The sequence below is a fragment of the Nicotiana tabacum genome, chromosome 22, assembly GCF_000715075.1.
Source record: "Nicotiana tabacum cultivar K326 chromosome 22, ASM71507v2, whole genome shotgun sequence".
In the NCBI taxonomy this organism is placed as follows: Eukaryota; Viridiplantae; Streptophyta; class Magnoliopsida; order Solanales; family Solanaceae; genus Nicotiana; species Nicotiana tabacum.
In genome coordinates this window covers 7263563-7274996 of record NC_134101.1, presented here as the reverse complement: position 1 = coordinate 7274996, position 11434 = coordinate 7263563, and the positions used below count along the sequence as shown (strand labels likewise).

At 39.3% G+C, this 11434-nt stretch overlaps 1 long non-coding RNA gene across 1 annotated transcript; it reads right to left on the bottom strand.

The window, feature by feature from the left end:
* Window positions 1-388: 388 nt before the first annotated feature.
* LOC107814031 (uncharacterized) lies at window positions 389-5375 on the bottom strand. Its single transcript, XR_001654469.2, has 2 exons — window positions 4088-5375; window positions 389-640 (listed from the first exon to the last, which is right to left on the bottom strand). It is a non-coding gene; the product is annotated as an uncharacterized LOC107814031 (long non-coding RNA).
* Window positions 5376-11434: the final 6059 nt, after the last annotated feature.

Below are 11434 nucleotides of genomic sequence, written 5' to 3'. Positions count from 1 at the left end.
CAGTTAAAAAATTCAGGACTCTTAATCCTGAATTTTAAATTAGCAGCTCAAAAAATTTAGGACACTAAATCTTGAATTTCAAAAAATAGCAGCTCAAAAATTTAAGATGCAAAAATTCAGAATACTTAGCCTTTTAATTTTGACGAAATGACTAATTTTTAAATACATTATAAGTTATTGATATATTTTAAATATCAGACTTAAAAAAAGTGACAACCTAGTGTCATTTCTACCGGCTAATCTTTAGTACCACTGGCCAAATCATGATTAGAAAGCAATAGAAATTATAGGGGGAAAAAATAAGGCAAGAAATCTTACTATCGCTGAACTTCTTTTGTTCTATATGAGTTTAAAATAAAACTACAAATAAACCAATAAAAATAAAAAGAAGAAGAAAAAGAAAATAAAAATTATAAATAAGTGATCATAAGTTCATAATGCAGCACGCAATCAAATACTACTACCGTCCACGAAAAGTAGTTACTCCACTACTTATAAATATTCGTACAAATAACAGTTCCATTTCTCTCTCTCTCTCTCTCTCTTTCTTTCTTTCTTGTTCTATGCGTCTTCATTTCTTCATCATCTAATTCATAAGAACTTCTTCAACCCGGATTTATCAAGAAACTCATCAAAATGTCTGATCAAGATAAACGCAAAGATGAACTCAGAATCTGGAAAAGAAGAAGAAGAGAATAAAAGAACTTCGGCATTGCTTATCTCAGAATTTCACAAGAAAACCCAGGACCTCTATAGCGAAGCTATTAATTTTGCTTATTCATGACTCATGATATGTGATTCCAATTTTCTTTTTACCATACTTTCTTGTAACTTTCTCAGGGTCAGCTCAATAAAATCGGAGGTCTAAAGCCAAAACTTAAGAATATGCGAGGAAATAACATTAGTAATGTGACAACGGTTGGACAAATAGACACGATTAATTTAGATAACTAAGAAAAAACTGTATAGTCTTAACAAATTTTTTTTCAAAGGTTTTAAGTTTTCTTTTAAGTATTTCACAGTATAACATTGTCTAATATTTTAAATTTTTGAGTTAAATTATTCAAATATTCATATTTACTAATAACATATTTGATAACGAGAACCAACTTAGTGTATTAAAACAAAATGTTAATGTTTTGTTAACTTAAAAAAAATCTCACTAATATAAATAATTATAATTAATAGAAAAGATTTTGGGGCGCCTTTTGACTCTTGGGGGCCTAAAGCATAAGCTTTAGTGGCCTTACCCTAGAGCCACTCATGACTTTCTCCAACTTCCCTCATTAGTATATTGAAAAAAGAACTCAAGACAATGAAGGGAGAAGAGGAATTAAAGCTTAATTTTTCTTGATAATATTGGATGTGTTAAATATTACTAGTAGTATTCTGTAGTTTGATTTATGAGTGAGTTAGAAAAATAATAATTTTCTTGATTTAGCTATTAGCTGCGGAATAAAGAGTCAAAATACTCAAGTGACTATTGAAGCAAGTAGTCCTCTACCGTTCAAGAAGAGATCATCATTTGCTAACAGAGGGTACGCACACCCCTTTTAAGAATTATACTTTGATTCTTTAAAATGCATGGCTGATCTTTATACTATCTCATAATTAATGTTACCATTATACCAAACAACCTCTTAGGAACCCCACTTGTACTTGTAAGTTTGTTATTGTTATCGTTACTATATTAATGCATTTAATAGGAAACAAATACAGACGCATCAGTTATTCCCTATCATCTAACCCCCTCTCCCACGGAGTCCAAAATCCATTTGTGTTTCGTTTAAACAAATGTGACGGAAATGTGTGTTTAAAAAAACGAGTGACCTTTCTATATATAGTGCTCTTTTAAAGAGTGTTATACTTTAACGGAGTTTTGGCTGTTAAAGTATATAACGCCACTGTAAACCACACTATACAGGTGCATAGCGCGGTATATAAACGCGTTATGCCCATTTTGTGGGCCCATAAATAAGTCTCCTGCATTTAACTGACATAACAATAATTCAAATGGGTATAGCGTTGTCGGTTGCACCTAACCATACTCTTCCAAAATTTTACCGGGATCTCTTCAGGGCCGGTCACACTCCCCCTGCCCATCTTAAGCATAGCCCCCTCAACCTTCTCGACTCTTATACGCCTACAATAACCAAAGTCCCGATAACACTCAAAGTGTTCTAAGTCGCTTAGCTCAATGTTCCTATCCCCTCGTCGTTAAGAGTTTATGGAAGTTAGTCTACCATCTACGTCGAATAAGTGCCACATCGAAAAAAACTTTGCCGTCCTTGTCCTTGATGCATTTCACTTGGTCCAGTCACCGGCCTTCCTTTCTCGCACCTTGGCTAGCCTGTACAACTTCTTATCCCCTCCTCTACCTCTGAGTTCTTCATACAAATGTCAAACACAATAGTCTTGGTCGCAGTAACTGCTAACTTCGCTTTCTTCTTAGCCATCCTATACTGCTCCCTATTCGTCCTCTTCGCCTCCTCGTCCACGCTCTCCAGAAGCTTCAGATATGCCGCTTTATTGGCCTCCACTTTACCTTGAATCTCAATACTCTACCACCAATCCCCTTTATGGCTAGATGAGCCCTTCGAGACCCCCAATTCCTCTCTAGCAGTAGCAGCCTCCCTAATGCAATTTGCAGTCGCGGTCCATATACTACTCGCGTCCGCACTCCTCCTCCATGATACTATAGCCAATAACTTATCTCCCCAACTCATGTGCTCTAACTTTTGTCAAAGCTACCCGCTTGATCCTAGGTAAACCAAACACAGCCCTTTTTCTTCGCTTCCTCATGATCTCCAAGTCCATGACCATAAGCCTTTTGCTGAGTCGTGAGGTTCTTACTCGGGATGACCTTACAGTCCCCGCACATACCTTTATCAGTTATCCTAAAAAGTAGATAATCAATCTGGGTCCTGGTCACCGAACTCTGAAAGGTGACCAAATGCACCTCCTTCTTCGGGAAACTAGAGTTAGCTATCACCAAATCAAAAGCCTTAGCAAAATCCAGTAGGGTCGTACCACCTTTGTTTCTAACTTCGAAACCAAAACTGCCATACACATCATCGTAGCCTCCTCACATCGCCCTAATGTGGCCATTAAAATCTCCTCTTAAGAAAATCTTCTCAGTGTGCGAAATACCACGTACAACCTCATCAAAATCCTCTCAAAAACATCTTTTGACCTCCTCGTCCAAGCCCACTTGAGATGCGTACGTACTAATCACGTTTAGACTAAAACCCCAAACAACTAGCTTACTCATCAACCTGTCGTTCACCCTCCTAACCTCCACCACTAGCTCCCGAAGATCCCTATCAACCAAAATACCTACCCCGTTCTTGCCCCCCATGTATCCAGAGTACCAAAACTTAAACCTATCTACATTCCGTACCATATCTCTCACCCATCTAGTCTTATGCAAACAAGCTATATTTATCTTCCTCTTATGAAAAATCTTCGATAACTCTGCAGAATTTCTCGTCAAAGTCCCCATAATCCAAGACCCAACTCGCAAACTCGAGGCATCCTTACTATCCTTACCCACTTTCCCCTACCCCTCCACCCCCCTGAGGACCCCCCTCCCACCCCCGAGGACTTGACCTTACCCTGCCATCGTTTAGTACAACCATTATAATCTAATACATTCTAAGCAGGAACTACCATGGAAGAAACGGCAAACTAATAAGCTAAAAGGCACAGAAGTAGGACTATTAAACTAGGAATGATAGTAGCAGCAAGGTATGTGAGATTAAGTACCCGAAAGATACTATTGAGATAAATAGATTAATAGCAAAGTAACAGGTGAACGAAATGTATTAGTAATAAGATTTAACAATAAAATAACAGGTGCACAGAATGTAATAAAACAAGAACACACTAAGAATAAAGCAACGACAAGCTAGTATGCAATGTAAAATATTTAAACTAAGACACCCCGTCGATACTACAAGCAAGCAGATAAGTACTCCACTAGGACTAATGCGCGAAACTAAAAACAAACAAATATATACTGTTAATTAAAGCAATTCTGCAACTCGCAAGAATGAAAGACAAAAGGAGACAGGAGATCCGGATGTACCAACTCTGGGTGGATAGAACCTGGATCACCAATTGGATGTCGAGGCGTTGCTATAATACTGACCTTCTACGCACTCCCACAAGCCTCTGCGGCCGCTGTTATTTGCTATTCTTTGCTAGCACGAGTGTTCCACTCGCCTCTTTGCTGATATTCGCCAGCAATTTGATAACCTGCCACACTTGAAGGATAAGATATGGAGAGCAGCGGCGATGCTCCTCGGCTCAGATCTGAGTGGCGGTGATTTTCTTAAAAGGACGGGAAAGAGGGAAAAAACAGATGGAGAACAAGGGAGATAGGGTGGGGAAGACAAAAGATGGAAAAAGAGAGAGGGAGAGGAAGAAACACAAGCGGCTTTGGGTTTGGGGCAGAAAGGCAGTGAGGACGGAAAAGAGGAACAGGGGAAGGAGGGCGGAAGAAAGGATGAGAGAGAGAAAAAAAGAGTGTAGGGTTAATTACCTGTATTTTTCGGCGGCCGCCGGTGGTGGTGCGAGCACTGGCGGGTAGGTGGATGGTGACCGTTAGTGGAAGAGCGAAGAGAGAGAAGAGAGCACTAATTGTACGTATGTAGGATTAAAATATATGTCTTCTATTTACTTTTTTCAAAAAGTTGTTTTTACACCTTGAGGGATATATTATGCATGTAATATTACTTGTACAACAAAATTGATAACCAAATAGTGTACATATTGAAATTTTGAATTCTGTGCAAGTATTATATGTAATACATGCAACCAAACAAGCCCTAAATTAAATATGATGAGTTCTTGGATTCTGATTTTGGCAGCAAAAGTGCAGGAATAGATTTATCATGTCCAATAGGTGGAGAAAATCCAGCGTCCTTAAACATGAAGCCACAGAGATCATCATCATATACTGACAAAAGGTACGTACATTTCCTTCAAGGGCCCTTACCCTACTATGGTAAACTAATAAAATTTGGAAGGGCCCTTACCCCACTATGGGGAACAGTTGAAGAAGTGATGCATCGTGGAGCATCTGAATGTATGGAGCGTTATAATATACTTATGAAGTGTAGCCCTGCTGCTGAGGAGGAACTTCTTCACAATTCAGCTAAAGATTGGAAGTATGACCTTGATTCTCAGAATGAACTTTATCATCAAGCACGGGCTGAGATAGCCAATGGACAACGCAAGATGGATAAACGAGTGGCTAGAGAAAAGCAACTAGAAATGTTGCATAGACTGGTTTCTATGAAAAGAATACCTTTTAAGATTCCTCCTTCAGGATTCTATGATGTAATTGAGGAGAAGAGATCATCAATTGCTGGCAGAGGGTATGCACATTTCTTTCAAGAATTATACTTTGATTCTTTAAAATGCAAGGCTAGATCTTTTCACTATCTCATAATCTGGGCAACTATTATATACATGTATTAACCAAACAAGCCCAAAATTAAATCTGATGAGTTCTTAATTTTGCCAGCAAAAGTACATGAACAGATTATTAGGTCAAATAGCTATAGGTGGGGAAAATCCAACGCCCTTAACTGTGCAACAACCACAGGAAGTGAAACAGCACAAGCCGGCACAAAAGCCAAAGATAATACTCAAAAATTCCTTCTTAGCAGGATCTGGAAGTAAGAAAATTGATAGTACAGGAACCGGAAGCAAATATGGCAGTGAAGGAAAACGTAATGGAATCGTGATTAATGAGCCGAGGCCAAAAAGGGAAATATGACCTTATTTTGATAATTTGGAAGTACTGAAAAAAGGACAATTGCTGATAGTGAAAGTGACAATGTTGATACTGAAGATAACACTAATGAGTCTGATAAAGATTATCAATTACCTGGAGCTGGAGCTGATAGAGGTAAAAGGCAATTCTGATCATGGATATTGACAAATAGAATTAGCATACAAATATAGATCGTAAAGAAGAGAAATTGCAGTTTTAATATTGATACTGAAGAAGAGAAATACTATTAAATACTGAGATTGTTTAATTGGTGTAAATTGCAAGGAGAGTTACATTTTAGTAGTAGCTAGCTGTTAATTTTGAGTGAAGTAGGTAAAAAGAAAGGGCTAATTGATCTGCTTATGTTTTCTACTATCTTCACGATTCTGATGTCAAAATATTAACACACTTGGCATTCGATACCTGAATCACATTATACATTCAAAGAATGCTTACGTGTCTTATTTTAAGTATTTATGTGTGATTAGGAGTTGATATGCACAGTACTGACTTGGCTGTATAGAATATCTGAATATGCTTTTTATTTTGTTTTGTTTTGTTAAACAAAGTGAGTCGCGATCTCGATCTAGCTTTATTTGTGACACTCTTTTTTTTCTTAGACGGTCTAAAATATAATGTCATTTTCTTATATGTACAAAAAAAGAACCTTAGATTTTCTATTTTATTTTTAAGGAGATGATATATGTCACGACCCAAAATTCACTATAAATCGTGATGGCACCTAACACCGCCGTCAGATAAGCCAACGGTGATTGATCAATTTAATTACAGGGAGAAAATAAATAACTCTGATGGAGACTCTGTATGCTGCGGATCGTAACATGGAATGCAACTCAACGTAAAGTCCCTGCAATAGCTGCGCCTTTGCGCCCAAAAGACCACCAGACATATATGTACCTGCACAATAAGTGCAACATGGGTACGTAAATCAACACGTAACCAATAAGTATCTAGCCTAACCCTGAAGAAGTAGTGACGAGGGGTCGACATCGACACTTACTAGTAGTCCAATAAATCATGTATAGTAAGAAGTAAACAAGTATGAGGAAGAGTAAATAAACGAAATAAACAAGTATAAATACGTGGTACAATCCTCCTCTCAACAATGAACTCAAACTCTCGATTAGTAGTTACCTCCTCAACCGGAGTGTATGTACATAATGGACCTCACCAGATAGGTCATTACAGTTCAGATCAGGAAAACTCATAGATACACTGGTTTCTTATCAGGTATTACGCACGATTCCATAAGAGTGTTTTATAGAAATGCCAAGGCGTATGACCCTATCCCATTATAATGTGTGCACTGCCGAGGGTCAAACGACACGAGCCATAGATACATCTATTATACTGCCGAAGCGAACGACCCGCTCCCATGAGAGTGTGATACATAATCCTGTGGAGGCGAACGACCCAACCCCATCATAATGTGCACTACCGATGGTCGAACGACACGAACCAGATGCATCTAACGACCCGACTCCCATTAGAATAAGAAGCTTTAATGGGTTATTGACCCCATTCACGAATAAATATGTGAGTTATGAACTTTAAGGAAACTTTTCAATGAAAATGCACAACGTGGGAGAAATTCATAAAGGGAGCACAATTATTCGCGGCTAAATCAAGTAGCACATTAAATCTCTACAATAGCAAGTCTAATACTCTACGCAAGTCTAATCTCAAGTTGTAACGTAAAATAAAGGAATTAAGCGAGCAAAGATAACTCCAATAGTACAATTATAGAATGGCGAGAACCTAAGTCTACCCGAACATAACATAAATCTAGCTACGTAAGGACTCTCGTCACCTTGTGCGTACGTAGCCCCCGCAACAAGTAGCATATAACAAATACATCACCTAGGGGTAGTTTCCCCCTCACAAGTTAGACATGAGACTTACCTCGCTCCGAAACTCCATAACCGGCTCCAACATCTCTCTAACACCTCAAACCGATGGCTATCATTTCAAAACTAGTTAAACAATATGCAAACCAATTAAAATATACTCTAATACCCACAATTAATCAATTTAAACAATTTTCAACTCCGCTCGAAAAGTCGATAAAGTCAACCCTCGGGCCCACGTGCCCGGATTCCAAAATATTTCGAAGATAAACATTACCCATAACAATACGAACTCAAATATATGATTTATTCCAATTTCGTGGTCAAAATTCAAAATTACCAAATTCTAGGGTTTCTTCAAAATTCCATAATTTTTCATAAATTTTCATGTTAAATCCTTAAAGAATCCGTGTAATTAACTTATAATATACGGGAATTAGTTACCTTGCAATAGATGATGAAAATCTCCCCTTGAAGCTTTCCAAAAATCGCCCAAACCAAGAGAGAAATGAGTGAAATGAGCAAAAATTCGAACTTAAAACAATCTGCCCAGGCTCGTCCTTCTTCGCAATCGCGGGAATACCTTCGCGATCGCGAAGGCTAAAAATATTGCCTCTCAAAATTCGTCTTCGCGTTTGCGGTCACACAACCGCGTTCGCGAAAGCTAAACACTTCCAGCCCCCCATCTCCCTTCCTTTTTCGCGTTCGCAACCACTGTGTCGCGTTTGCGTAGGCATGGTCCAATCCTCTTCTGCGTTCGCGACCCCTGTGTCACATTCGCGTAGAACAAAAATACCTCAGCCTAAAATTCTTCTTCGCGAACGCGAGATACCCTTCATGTTTGCGAAGAACAACACTAGACACCAGCGCCAACAGTTGCATAACAAGAAAAAATAGTCTGAAACCACTCTGAATCACACCCCAGGCCCCGTTCAATCACACCAATCAGTTCCATCACATGAAATGAACCTGCTCGAGGACTCAAATCATACCAAACAACATCAAAACTACTAATCGACGATCAAAATCCTTCTTTAAAACTTCAACATTCAAACTTCGATGAACGCATCCGAATCATACTTAAACATCCCGGAATGACGCCAAATCTTGCGTACAAGTCACAAATCACGATACAAACCTATTCAAGTCTCGTAATCCAAACGGATATCGATAAAATCAAAATCCATTTCAAACCAAACTTATGAAATCCTAATACTTTTAGAATGCCAACCTTCCATAATAAGCACTGAAATGCTCCCGAGCGACCCGATACTCAACCCGAACATATGCCCAAGTCCGAAATTATCATACGAACCTATTGAAACCTTCAAATCATTATTCCTAGGTCGTTTACTCAAAAGTCAAACCTTGATCAATTCTTCCAACTTAAAGCTTCCGAAATTAGAATTTTCCATCTGAATCAACTCTGAACTTCCCAAAATTCAATTCCGACCACACGCACCAGTCATAATGCCTGAATTGAAGCTACTCAAGGCCTCATACTGCCGAACGACGCGCTAGAGCTCAAAATGACCGGTCAGGTCATTTTATTCTCGTCCACTTAAACATACATTCGTCCTCGAACGTGCCAAGAACTGCTCCGAAGTTGTCCAAAATCATTATTTAACACCTCGTGCACCTGCCCGTGCCACCACAACCTAGATAAGCACATTAGCTCGAGCAATACTGAAGATCCTCCCTTTTATTTAGTCAATAAGCCTTAGAACCAAATTCCAACCTCTGAATTTCCCAGCAAGACTATATTTTAACATACGAACATCGTATAAATCTCCACACGTTGAACCCACACATGATCATGCACCCGTGATGACATCAGGCAATGCACTACATACTTACTTGCAAAAGGCAACCTCCTCCAGGCACAACAACTGCAAATTCACCGATTCGACGCCCGTAGTATACCTCATAACACATATAAGCCCGATTTCAATCCTCATAATACTGTAACGATGAAATAGATACACAGGAACTCGTAACTACCCGTCAAATCAATAACTCACAGGACTCATCCGCTTGACAAGAACCATTACCTCATTCTGAACTGAATAGATATACTTTTTCTTTAATACACCTTACACAAATTTGATTGTACCGATTTCAGGCCCAATAACCTCGTCTCACCTAGTACAAGCTGCTCAAAAAATAAGCCACCTCAAACATTGACCAAGATCCCGTATGACACCATCGATGCGTCAACAAGCTACAACTTGAATATGGCACATAAGAAAGAACGAACTCTCAAAAAAGAACTACCCAAGCCGCGTAACAAATAAAATGATATGTGATGATCCGATATGTTATCTTATATTTTAGAATCTAATTTTGTGATTCGAAGCCTTAAAAATCATGTTTGAGCCTTCTTCGGTTTGCGTGCGCAGTCCGGGCATCTTTCCGGAAAGTTTTTATGTTAAAAATTGAGAAATTTATTTGAGTTGACTTTGGTCAACATTTTGAGTAAACAGACCCAGATCCGTATTTTGACGGTCCCGGTGGGTCCGTATCGTAATTTGGGACCTTGGCGTATGCCCGGAATCAAATTCGGAGGTCCCTAGCTCGGGTTATGATATTTTGTTAAAAATTGAAAGTCTAAAAGTTTAACGGTTTTTAAGAATTAAACGAGGTTTGGTTTTGTTAATACCGGGTCTGTATTTTGGTTTTGGAGCCCGGTACAGGTCCACTATAATATTTATGACTTGTCTGTCGAATTTGGTGTGAAACGGAGTTGATTTGACGTGATTCGGATGTTCGGTTGTGAAAATAGAAGTTTTAAAGCTTTCTTGAAAATTTCCTTTGATTTTGTGTCTGATTCGTAGTTCTATGCGTTATTTTGGTATTTTGATCGCGCGAGCGAGTTCGTACGATGTTTTAGGACTTGTGTGCATGTTTGGTTTGGAGCCCCGAGGGTTCGGGTGAGTTTTAGATAGGCTCCGGGTGTTTTGAAACTTAGAAAATCTGGTATTTTGCTGCAGCTGGTGTTCTGGTACGTTGTGCTTCGCGATCACGAAGCCATTCTCGCGATCGCGAAGAGTGAACTGGGCTGGGGAAAGGTTTTCTTCTTCGCGAACGCAGAGCGATGGGGGCCTTACCCTTCACAAATACGACCAGCTCATCACGAATGCGTAGCTTTAGGGACCTGGGGGAAGGGTCAGTCATTCTTCTATGCGAATGCGAGCATTGGCTCGCGAACGCGAAGGCTAGGGGGGAGCAGCCTTCGCGAACGCGAATAAGGACTCGCGAACGCGAAAGCCACTCGAGCTGTTGCACATCGCGAACGCGGCAGGCCCTTCGCGAACGCGAAGAAGGCCTAACGCCCAGACCTTAAAACAGAACCAAAACGGGATTTTACCCATTTTTCATAAACTCTCCATTAGAGCTCGGCCTAGGTGCGATTTTGAAGAGAAAACTCAACACCAATTCCTAGGTTTGTACTCTTTAACTCACTTTCTTCCATTTGTAACAGCACCCATTAAATTCATAGCCCTAATCTTTGTTCTTTCATGGTAGAAAACTAGAGATTTATGAAGGATTGAGGGGTTTTTTGCAAATTGGGGATTTAGACCTCAATTTGGGGTCAGATTCTGAAACTAATTACATAATCGAGCTCGGGGGGTGAACGGGTGAATGGAGTTTTGTCCGAACCTCGTGTTTTGACCAAGCGGGCCCGGGGTCAATTTTTGACCTTTTGGGGGAAAGTTTGGGAAATCTAAGTTTATGCAACGTAATTGATTTCTTTAGCAATATTTAATATTATTGAGTCATTTGT